The sequence below is a fragment of the Pantherophis guttatus genome, chromosome 4 (genome assembly GCF_059756535.1).
Source record: "Pantherophis guttatus breed Tessera chromosome 4, ASM5975653v1, whole genome shotgun sequence".
Classification (NCBI taxonomy): Eukaryota; Metazoa; Chordata; class Lepidosauria; order Squamata; family Colubridae; genus Pantherophis; species Pantherophis guttatus.
This window is the reverse complement of record NC_142066.1, coordinates 108,388,491-108,399,067: the sequence shown is the minus strand read 5'-3', so window position 1 is coordinate 108,399,067 and position 10,577 is coordinate 108,388,491. Positions and strand designations below refer to the sequence as shown.

Here is a 10,577-nt window from a genome sequence, read left to right as displayed (position 1 = left end):
TAGAGTTACTTTCTATACATATCTAAAAGAAGTCCTAACTTCACATTGAAGAGTTGAGGCCATTTAAAGCCAGTCCCCAAGATTTCTGATTCTTCTTTCCTTAGAAAAAATTCAACAACTACCGGTAATCTGAAGTTCCGAGGAGGATTTGATTTGTTATTAAGTGTATCGAGAGCGGTCTGTATGATTATTTTTTTTTGCACCCGATCTTTCGCTCTCTCGCTTTCCCTCCGATTTTGCCCGCGCCATGATTGTCTAGAGAGGGAGCTCCAATCGCGCAGAGGAAGAGAAAAAGAGCGCGCAGGCAAAGCATGGATTGAGTAGTATCTAGGAGGTGCGGGCGATCGCTTCGGATTGTTGTCTGCAGGCTTGTGGTCAAGAATCTGTTGTTCCGCTCCGTTGCCATGTAGGTCGTGTCTACATCCTTAGGAAACTCAAGAGGTTGTTATGGCTTAACTTCTTGGCATTCTCCGGGTGGCCGTCCATTCCCGCAGATTGGACTCAATTTCTAGTTTAATTTATTATAGGAGGCTCCGACAATCAGGGAAGCTCCAAGGAGTGGGCATTAGCATAGATGGTCAAGTTTTTCTGAGCCTGAGATCCCTGCGTAATTATCAACCCGAGAAAGCAGGAAGAAGAAGAAAACTGGCTGCCAAGATAAGGTGCATCTCCAGCATCCAGAACTGAGCGGCCAGTAAACGGCATCACAACATTCGCGCAGTAGGAGCATCACACGCGCTTGCAAGAGTCTTGGGGATTAGAGGGCAGGGATAAACGCGTGAAATAGCAAGTCTCCCTAACCCCCCCCCCCCGTCCCCTTAGCGCAAAGAAACATGTGAGCCGGTCACATCTTAACTCCTTTTCTTTTTAAGGCGGGAATTAAAACAAAGACTCATAAGAGGTAGACAACGCGCCGCGTGAAGCCTCGTTGCTTGCTTGTGTTGGACCCCCGACGGGTTGGGAGATGGAAGTGGAAGGAGTTTCTCCATGCTCATCGGAGCCCATCCCCCAAGCGCGAAGGTTAGGAGGCTGCCAACCGCCGACGTCGCAGGATGGGCAGACAGGGAAAAGCGCCGGCGACAGGGCCCAACTGCCAGAGAAGAAGAAAAGCGACGAGAAGGAAGAGAAAAAGGTAGGTTACGAGCCCGCTTGCTCAGGCGGAAATCGTTTACGCACAGAAAGGTGGAGCCGCTTTCAAGAAATTGGGAGGATCGTGGCGGTGGGGTGGGGGAGACTGGGAAGAGAGAGAGAAGGGGGGGAGGGAGGGAGGAAGAGGAGGAATAATCCGGATGGGGAATGAAAGATTGAAAGAGGGTGGGGATCTAATCTGGTGCTGTAGAGAGGTGGAAGACTCCAGGTTTCTCTGCAGAATTCATCTCGCATTCTCGATTTTGAAACCCCTCACCCTCGGGTAATACAGTGTATGCTGCATGAAGTTGTCTTCTTCTTCGCTCTCTTTTTTTTAGAAGCGTTCCCATCACTTTATTTCCTTTCTCTGAAATAATGAGTTCAGCTACTTAAGGAGAAGAACAATTATAAGATTGTAGAAGGATCAGGCAAATTTAGAAGAGTTCTGTGTGAGAAAGACCTTTTCCCCATCTTGTGAAGCTAGATAATTTATGGACATGACTGTGTTTCATTTTGTGAAATAATTCTTTAATCATAATGCAATAAAATTAAAATGCAGCAAAGTGGCTGGCTCAAAAGTTTCATTTTATGCTTAACAAACTCTTCTTTGCTCTATGTGTAGTGCATATGTTTGTGTGCATGTATGTTTTTGTGTGGGGGCATGAATATATATTTGAACAGAAGCCTAGAATTGAATTAAAATTGTTTGTGTGTGTGTGTGTGTGTGTGTGTGTGTGTGTGTGTAGACAAAGGGAATGTGTAAGATATATATTTCTTGCATCTAATATTTTTTGTTACATCTTTGCTGTGTTATTGCCAATTGCCAGCTCTTTTTTTGTATAAAGAGCATACCTTTACTTTTGGAGTTAGGTAGAGAAATGGGTCAACCTTGCCTTCATTGCAATTGATTTTATGAAATTTCTGCCTCCATAAATTCTTTGAAACAACTGAAAAAAATAATAAAATGTCACTAAAGACAGTATTAGCAAAGTGTATATCTGTAGGCATGCTTTCTTTTTCTGTAATATTTCTAAATTAATATTTTATAAACTGATGTATAGTTGGCAACAAAGATGCTTATGGTGGCCTACATTTTTAACCACTGTAAGCATGATTAAATGACTGAGTAAAAACATTATATGCTGCCAAACTGAATAATATTTCAGTAAAAGCACAGTTTTTCCTTGTAGATGGTAACTATTGCATCACTAGATTATCTTCTTAAAGCGTGAATGATTGTATAATGCCAGAATTGAATTGTTTCATTTGAGTAGTTTAAACATGATTCTATTAAGATTTGTGTAAAGATACATTCAGACAGCACTGAAATAAGCATGCACAGGTTAAAGAAAAGGTGCCCAGAATGTTGGAGTTCATTATAGCTTAATGAATTCCAGGTAGCACTTAGTATTTGCCGCTCACTTTGCTGCATGTTACATTTTACAAGAGTGTATAATTTCGGTAAGAAGCAGAATTATTAACATTTGTTCCTGGTTTTGGTATACAATGTTATATTCAATAATACTTTAGGTTTATTAACCAATTTGCAATGGATTTTATTAACTGGGTCTCCTTGTAATAAAGAAAATAAATTGAGAATTTTATCATTAGAATAGGGAAGACTGATCATTTTTCTGTTGGTTGTTTTGAATTTAATGTGGCTATGTGTTCAACATGTATGTATTTGCTTCAATATTAAGTTATGATTGCAGATTGCTATAGTATATGCTAATAAGATTTGGCAGTTTAAGTTTACAAACCATGTGGTTTGAATATTAGCCTGTTAGTGAAAATGCACTATTACTGGAATTTGTAGTAGCTGTGCAGCTGACTTTAGTTTTACAAAACCCTGTCATCAGCAGAAATCTGTGATCAATATTTTATATGTATTGTATGCTCTGTCAAATGTTTTAGTAGCAGTTGTAAGAAGAAAGTCAAATAAAACGTATCTGCTGGTGAAAGAAGACATTTACTTGGAAGACAGGATACTAGTGATTTATAGCTAACTGAAACAGATATAATATATAAATAAGTCTTCTGGTCTGATGGAATTTCTGTGATGTTTGTAAGCAGCTTCATATGAAATAAAATTATTGTTCTTTGTAAAGTGTGGCTTCAAAAGTGATACCTCAGCAGCTTTCTAAACTGTCTTTGATGTCTTGGTTAACTAAGAAATTGGTTTAAGACAAGAGGGCAATTATTAGACAGTTCTAAGTCTAGGATGCTAATCTACAACCCTAACTCATTCCTTATTTATTTATTAAAGATTTTCTTTTCTAAATTGGCATGAATGTGTGTATACCTAAGCATCTGGCTTTATTAAATGTGTTTAAATGCTGAATATTTACAAAGTAGCATTTTTTGTCTGAAACAATACAAAGTGTACTTTAGACATGGGCGCAATAATTCTGTGATGTAGGTCACTTAGTACACATTCCCATTTCCCCGAGTAAACTTCTTTAAATTCCATAGGATAGAGTTAAAAGTGCTTACATAAAGAATTTATTTCACAGATGGAGGAATGAGACCATGGTTTCCTGGATCCATTTTCTCTACTGCTTTTTTTGAATATTGAAACCACATCAGGTCTTTTCTAGTCCCCTGGCACCAAGAGTGCTAAAAGATTTAATTCAGTTATGTCAATAGCACATTATAAGGCATTGCTGCTTATTTAGTTAAAGTTCATTAGAATTGTACGCCACTTCTTTCCTTACCTGAAATATTATTCTCTGCTAAATAGCCTTTCCTCACAATATTTAAATATCACCATTGGGCCCTGATTTCAGAATAATATCTCAAGCAGCATGAAATCTTAAATATTTCAATTATCTTGTACATTTGTATAAATTTTTAATTATTCTGCAGCAAGAATTCTGCAGCAGGAATGACTAATGGAAAACTGAAAACAATGGGAATATCAAATCAATATAACATGTTTGTGCCAGTTTAAAGTTATTCCTGGAAAATAGATGGGAAAGAACTGGAGGTAGTGACAGATTTTATTTTCCTGGACTCCAAGATCACCGCAGATGGGGACTGCAGCCAAGAAATTAAAAGACACTTGTTCCTGGGAAGGAAAGCTACGGCAAATCTAGACAGTATTTTAAAAAACAGAGCTAACACCCTGCCAACAAAAGTGCGTATAGTCGAGGCTATGATTTTCCCAGTTGCAATGTATGGCTGTGAAAGTTGGACCATAAGAAAGGCTGAGCGCCAAAGAATTGAGGCCTTTGAACTATAGTGCTGGAGAGGACTTTTGCGAGTCTCTTGGACTGCAAGGCGATCAAACTGGTCATTCCTAGAGGTGTTCTGCCCCAGCTACGGATCCCAAAGAACACAGCACACACAAACTCTGAACAAAACTTAGTTTACTCAAGTAACACAGTTTTAGCAAATGCCGGCTGTTAATAAAGCATTCTTAACAGCCTGCCAGAATTCCACAGATAAGTAAGTAAGTAAGTAAATAATCTTTTATTGCGGTCAGAGACCAAATTAAAATAGACAAAGAAAGGGAGCATATTTTACAAATATGGATAGATCATGGGACAGTACACCATCTACTGCCTCAAATACAATCTGTACTGTCAATACTAGTGATCCTCTGCTGTCGGGCTTACCTGTCTCTTTTCCCGTTTTTTTCCAGCCACGATTGCAGCAAATTTTTTTGCCACCTTTAGGGGCATATTGGGGTCTGTGTCCTGGAGTAGGAAATAAAGGCTGAACATATCAGGTGAACCAGGGAATCTCTGGGAAATAGGAGAAATGAGTCTTGATCTTATATCCCGGTAGTGGGGACATACGAATGTAATATGGAATAGGGATTCCGGGGATCGGCCATCAAATGTACAATGGATGGATTTTACCCCCCCCGAAAGCCTACTGTCGAGGACATTTGAGGGGATCACATTAAATCGTGCCTTCATAAATGCGAGCCTGTGTTTCATAGAGTGTAACGCGGAGAGATAAGGCGGAGGGTGATACGAGGGAACAATACCAAGGGAAAACGGTGAGCATGTTTCTGATCCATGTGCCAGATTTAGTTGTCTATCAATGTCGTCCAGCCGTTGAAAGATCAACGATTTGGCAGCATCAGGGCCTAGAATAAAAGCTTCAATGGGGAAATTCCGATCTTCAAAAGTTTTGTATGGATATTACGGGCTCAGGGACTATGAAAAGGATCCCACCATAGGCATTGGCCTAGGTAATAGCCTGGGAGTCTGGTCCACAGGAACAACCAATAGCCAATTGCACGTTTCCACAAGATTGTTGCAAGTGAGGATATGCCCAGTTCCAAACGAATTGCGGCGTTACTTACGCGGGGGGGGGGGGGACTCCCATCAGATGGCATAGGAACTGGCTGTGAACAAACTCAAGAGAAGAAATGTTGGATTGGACCCAGAGGGAGGCGCCACAGGTGATAGCAGCTATCACCTTTGCCCTGTAGACTTTTAATGCTGAGGGGATGTGATGAGCTCCCTCAGTATGAAAAAAGTGCAGGAGGGCATGGGTGGAGATCTTAGCCTTATTACAGAGGGACTTAACCTGCGCAGGCCACTTGGTATTGGATTGAAAGAGGATACCTAGATATTGGAATCTGTGGACCTGTTCCACTGGGATGCCATCAAGGTTCCATTGATAGATTTTCCTGCTTCTTGCAAAAATCATGATTTTAGACTTTGAGTGGTTTATATGCAGTTGGTTAGCAGAGCAATAGGCAGAAAGGATTTTTAAGGCTCTAAGTAGGCCTACCCGGGAAAATGAAAGTATTGCAGCATCGTCAGCGTAGAGCAGGAGCGGACATCTATAATCAGCTAATCTAGGGGCATGGATGTAGACCATGTGATCCGAAAATGCCTTTCTCCAGTCACTGATATATAAGTTGAAGAGAAAGGGTGCCAGAATACATCCCTGCCTAACCCCCTTATTAACGGGGATAGCATTAGAGAGATCCCCCTGCGGGGTAAGGCGCACTTTTGCTTCTGTTCCGTCGTGCAGTTGGGAGATAAGCCAAAGTAATCTTTTGTCAATACCCCAGGCGGAAAGTTTGGCCCACAGCTTAGTTCTAGGGATGCTGTCGAAGGCAGCCTTTAGGTCTATAAAGGCAACGTAGAGACGACCCTTCCTGGGGGTGGAATATTTTACGGCAAGATGATGAAGGATCAGGGCATGGTCAATTGTAGAATGGTCTGGACTGAACCCTGCCTGCTCATATCCGAGCAGCTCGGCCTCTTTAGCCCAGTACTCCAGTTTGGACAGGAGATAACGGGCATAGAGTTTTCCCAAAATTGAAAGAAGACTGATGTTACGGAAGTTGCCGGGATCGGAATGGGCACCTTTCTTATGTATTGGGATAATTATGGCATCCTTCCAGAGCTTGGGGATGCGGCCCGTCTGGTTGATCACATTAAATACCTTGGTGAGAACTGGGGTCCACCAGTCCTTATGGGCTAGAATGGCTTCAGCTGGGATGAGATCCGGGCCGGGAGCTTTTCGAAGTTTGAGTTGTCCGATTAGTTTGGCAATCGTGGATGGTTCCACAGGAGGCCATCTGGGAAGGTGGTTAGGGAAAGAGCCTGAGGTCAAAGAAACTGGCACATCGGTGTCGTAAAAGACTAGGCGTAGAAAGAGTTCCCATGTGGTGGCAGAGATGGAGTGAGTGAGCCTACTAGTTGGCCTCCTGTTTAACAGACTCCAGAAATCTCGAGGGTTGTTGGATTTCGCGGCCTCTAGTAGTGCATTCCACCTTAGCCAGTGCCAGTCTTGCTTGGCTCTTGAAAGGGCTAGCTTGTATGCATTCTTGGCCTCGAAATAAGCGGGGGGGGGGCGTCGATGAACCTGTTCATTTGTGAGCAGAATATATAAATCTCATATGGTTCCTGGCTTGTTTGCATTGTGAGTTAAACCAAGGGGCTCCCTTCCTCCGGAAAACTCTACCAGGGGTAAGAGTGGGGGGCTGAAAGGAGGCTATAAGACTGCTTAAACACTCAGTGAAGGCGGTCAGTAACACACCGGGTGTAGCCTTGGTGCCGATTAAGGCTGACAAAGTATTGGCTGCTTCTTGATGATAAAAGCGTGCGTGAAAAAGGGCCAGAGACTTTGACCATTTCGGCAACATCAGGGAGTCTCTGGGATTAGACTCTATTGAGACAGCGTGAGCAGAATGGTCTTGAGGTCTATATAGCCGTGCAACCGTAATGAGAGGAAGGTGATCACTGAAAATCCTGTCATCTACTTTGAAGGAGGAAATGTATGGCAAAAAGGCTCTCGAAACCAAGGTATAGTCTATTGTGCTGTTGCCATTTTTGGCCAAGTGGGTAAATTTCCCAGGGACATCCGGGGCACATCTGCCATTAAGGGGGAAGAGGTCTAGTTTGACGGTAAGAGCTAGACAAGTCCCCGCTTTGTCAACTTTCCGATCCTTGGAGACTCTCCTTTTCAAGGCATCCAGGGGGTGGTCATCCCTAGTTGGGCCTGTCCACCAACGAGAGGCAACCAGGATTTCTCAAGTCCCCGCAGTGCAGGCGTTTAGATCCCCAGCCAGAAGAACCAGAGAATGAGGAAATCTAAGTGTGATGGTAGCGAGAAGGTCTTCCAGACCGGCCCACAGCTCATCCAAGTCCCAGTGAGAGCCCCCAAGAGGAAGATAGACATTAAACACCAGGAGCGAGAGCTTCCCGACGAATATCAAATTTGCCTGGGCATAAGGGGGAAGGGAGTCCACAGGAGTCACGTTTGCGTGCAAATCCAGGGAGATGCCTGTTGCAAGGCCGTCCTTCGAATGACCACCAAGCAGTGAAGGACGGGCTGGCAGGGATATGATTTCAAAACCACATAGTGAAATATTGTTAACCTCTCACGTTTCCTGAAATATGAGAATTTGAAAGTTTTTGAGGTAGTTCAAAAAGTCCGGGTCGGCTTTTTTGGATGCCCACCCTGCAATGTTCCAACTCATGATGGACCAAGGAAGAGTTGGAGAGTAGATCTTTGACTGTCATTTGGAAGCAACAGGGGGCTGGTGGAAGGACCGGGGGACAGTTAGACTAAAGAAATCTGTTATCTTGCCTTGTTTATCTTGCTTAGTTTTGGGATCATTGTTAGATCTTGGAGAATTCTGGTAGGAAGCCAGATTTGGAATGAGGTTATTGTCCTGGTCTCGGTAGTGGCTTGAATGTCGTACAGATGGAACTGTCGGGGGAGACAATGTATGGTATTGTTGTCATCAAAAGAAATGCAGCCGTTATGTGATTTGTGATAATGATAGACGGCAAAAGAGGGGGAGCCCGAGGAGTCTGAAAGGTCAAACCAGCCAGTTGTGGGGACTGAGAGTGTGGCATTTCGGGAGGCGAGATTCTCGGAGCAGAAGGGGAACAAGTGATCAGGGATAAGGGGACGAGTCCTGATAAGCCTTCAGCATCAGAGGTAGAGGGGGTTGATTTGGGAGCGCAACATTTCTAGTCCGGAGGTCGTCCTCCCGTTGTTGCTGGGTCACCAGCGAGTTTGTGGGACTGGTAGATGAAGCCCTCAGAGGGCTACCAGGTTCCGTGTGAAGGTCCTTGCACTCCGGCTCCGTCCGAAGGCAAGTGTCCACGTTGATTGGCTTCCTCCCAAGAGAGGATAGGTGAGTATTTATAAAGCATCTCTGAGGAAAGACTCCAAAGTGGGTCAGATGGTTGCGAAGATCACATAAAAGCAAGGGTGTCTTAGATGAGCTGAACTTGAGAATCAAACGTTTGTGGTGGGATGTGCTAGGAAGCCATTCCACGGAGAGCAGCTCATCGTTCAGGATGTGAGAATTGGATGGAAGCCTTAATGTGTCTAAAATGGTTTTGTGGTTGGTCCAGTCGTACTTATTAAAGTGAGAATGGGCCAGGTGCAGACATAAGGTGGCTGTGAGCAATTGGAGATTCACTAACGGCGTTGGTCGTGGAGGAAGATGGCTATCCGTTCGGGACGGACCCAGTGCATGTCTGGTAATTCTACAAGAATGTGATGCTGAGACCGACTTACTGAGGGATTCCACTTTGCCCTCCAGCACTCGAACGGAGGATGTCAAAAGGGTAATAGAGTCGGCCAGACGGAGACAGAACTGTTGCAAAAGCCGGATATCTGAGGGCTGAACTGAGTCAATAGGGACGGCAATGCAGTGAGACAGGGCAAGACAGAACTACCATCTGATGGTGTCGGGCAATCCAGCAAAGAAGATGTGTTGCAAAATGAGGCAGCCAGGGATTCCGATTCTTCCAAAGGAGAGCTGGGCAGAGATGTTAAGTTTTGGAAGAATTCTTCCAAAGAAATAATTGATAAGTTTGGATCCAAAGAAGTAATTGATAAGTTTGGATCTTGGTTCAATTTCATGGTGTCAGTCTTTTTGATCTTAGGCAAGGGGCCCATTATGTTTTCGAGGGAGGTCTCCAGACAAAGGTCCCTCGGGGACAAGGAACGACGACGTTTGTGTGGACTCATATCAGGGCAGCCAGTTGATCTCTTGGTGGAGGATGTTGGGTAATAATAAGGCCCAATGCTGGTTAACGTTCTGATAGTAAATTAAAGAAGACCCGGCTTATAGAGTCCCCCGGTTAAAAACAAATTGTATGGGTAATGCTTCAACGGAGGTCAGCCCATATACATCAAAGCAGTCAGAGCAGTCAAGGCAGCTCATAGGGAACATTTGCCGAGTTGTTAGCAAGCAGTATGAGTAATGAAGGCAGGACACTGGGCCAGGCAATTAGGCCTAACAAACAAAAATATCAGAGGAATTGCAAAACCGGGCTCGTTGCCAGAGTAAAATGGGAGTTGTCGCGAGAGAGTTGGAAAATTAACTGGTATGCAATTTTGCATTAAAACTCCCCTGCAAAAAATCGGGGGGTAAAGGCTAAAAGCACAATTAAAACCGCAATAAAAGACGAAGTAAAAAACCCACAGATAAGATATTCAGAGTCTTACTGGAGTTGGCAGAAAGCCCAGAAGTAAGGTTGCAGAGACATCCCAACGCGATGATTAGCGAACTAAAGTTGTTTCCTGCAGCTTGTTACCATCTGCATACTTTCTTAAATAGGCTAAGGGAGTGGCCAATTAGCCCCAAGCCTTACTCTCGAGGAGACCTCCTCCTGAGGAACCACTCCTGCCTTTTGGCAGCTCTGCGTGCCCGTGCATTGAGAAGAGGCTCCTCCTCTTCATCCTCTTCACTTAAAGGAGCCTCTGGAGGTTCTGAAGGCCCTGACTGAATCCCTGCCTCTGGCACCACATCTTCTTCAGCCTCTTCGCTGTCCAACTCAAGCGCTGGCTGCACAGACTGCTGGCGCAGCACCACACCAGCCTCCTCGTCGTTGGGATAAGCAACAATCCATGCAGACTGCTGGCGGGCCACAACAAGAGGAGATCAACCCTGAGTGCTCTTTAGAAGGCCAGATCCTGAAGATAAAACTGAAATACTTTGGCCACTTAATGAG

General features: G+C 44.0%; 1 long non-coding RNA gene across 1 annotated transcript in view; it reads left to right on the top strand.

Moving 5' to 3' along the window:
- Window positions 1-294: 294 nt before the first annotated feature.
- LOC148114288 (uncharacterized) overlaps window positions 295-10,577 on the top strand; it is an 89,317-nt gene continuing 79,034 nt past the window's right edge. The window contains exon 1 of the long non-coding RNA XR_015733957.1: window positions 295-1,132. This is a non-coding gene — a long non-coding RNA (uncharacterized LOC148114288). The remainder of the gene's footprint in view (window positions 1,133-10,577) is intronic.